Below are 1,808 nucleotides of genomic sequence, written 5' to 3' on the forward strand. Positions count from 1 at the left end.
GGAGGGTGGTTTAACCATAGGCTCGCACAATTTGATGGGTGGCAGGGAGTGAAGGAAATGGGAAAGATCTGTTGTGAAAAACAATATCTAAGAACTTTGTAAATTAACCTTGGGGAGATTAATCATGAAGTTGTACAATTTGATGGGTGAGGAGGCAAGGGAAATTGGAAGACTCTGGTCTAGAAAACAATGTATTCGAATTTTGTAAATAAACTAGTACAATAAAAAAAATTTAAAAAAACAAAAGAGTAAACTGGGAAAGGGGGGAGGAAGAGAGGATAAAAGTATGCAACAATAAATGAATGAAAATCTTTTCTGTGAACTTTATTAAAATCACAATTAAATTTATTTTAAAAATTCAAAAAGCAAGACAAAACAAAAAAAGAACTTTGTAAATAATCCAATATTTTTTTCTTAAAAAAAAAAGTACAGGGTGAGTATGTCTCCCACCTTGACCATTCCTCTTCTTTGACTGGTTTTGGGAGCTCTAGTGGCCTAGTGGCAAGAGGGTGTGCTACAATCCCAAAGGCACATAGTTCTAATCCACCAGATGCTCCTCTGGAGAAGGAGGGGCAATCTCCTGTGCCAGTTGGAACCAATTTGATGGTGCACAACAACAAAAGATGAAATTGTTGCCAACTTTGACCAGTTTTGTTGTTTGCAATGGTATTTCCCTTCTTCAGAAAGACTTTGCTGCTTTGCTTCTGTTTAGTTTTAACAGTACTTGATGACTTACTCCGTTTCCTTAGTGTGTGACCTCAAGTTCTGACTCATAAGGAGCCTCCATTGGGTTTTGAGGCTGCAAACTTGAATGAGAGGAGATTGTCTATCTGCAATAGGTGCACAGTCCAACAGCGCAACATGCTTTAGACTATGCCAACACAATTATCTTTTAAATAACAGACAACTGAGGTTCCTTTCTTCCTTTCAATCACTCAAGAACCTTAGGGAGTACAGTGTCACTGGAACACTGTGTCATTGGGGCAGCCTGGTGCTACACTGTGTGCAGAAGCCCCTGATCCTCTTGTAACTCACATACCTACCATATACTGTTTTTGAAAGAGACCGAGCTCACTCCTCCAATCTCAGCCAGTACTGTCTCTTGCTTGGACTTCTGTAGATACAGTGCCTAGTTGCTCCACATGCTATCGCTCCATGGACCTCCCAAACTATTTGCTAATAATGGAGTTCACAGGAGTTTGCTGTTACTATCTTTGTGAAAGAAAAGACACAAATTCCGTTTTGTTGAGATTATCCTTCTGGAACAAACATTCTCTTACTTAACAAATACTTGCGGGGCATTAGTTGTGTGCACTCTCCCAGGAACACTGTTGAATATTATCTGTATCACCTTTTTATTGTGAGCCTATTAGTGAATTGCTTTAGGATACCATTGTGTCTTTGCTACAGACTAAGCCATTCCATCGTGTACTTCTTAAGAACTGAGGCAGCTTTTTCATTTAAATTAATGCTCAATAAATGATTTCATCATTTGAATAAATTAAAAAGAGAAATGAATCATTAAAAGATGTTAAAGAACATTGTTGTTGTTGTTGTTGTTGTTGTTGTTGTTATGTGCCGTCGAGTCGCTTGCAACTCATAGCGACCCTATGTACAACAGCCCTAAACCCAGCTCTATCCTGTGCCAATCTCACTGCCTCTGACACACCCATCCCAATTACCCCAGTCACTAAATCAATCCACCTCATAGAGAGTCTTCCCCTCCTGCGCTGTCCCTCCACTCTGCCCAGCATTATGTCCCTCTCCAAAGGCCTGTCTCTCCTTACAACATGTCCAAAGTATGTCAG

The sequence above is a fragment of the Elephantulus edwardii genome, unplaced genomic scaffold, assembly GCF_000299155.1.
Source record: "Elephantulus edwardii isolate Elephantulus edwardi_28Jun2011 unplaced genomic scaffold, EleEdw1.0 scaffold00244, whole genome shotgun sequence".
Taxonomy (NCBI): Eukaryota; Metazoa; Chordata; class Mammalia; order Macroscelidea; family Macroscelididae; genus Elephantulus; species Elephantulus edwardii.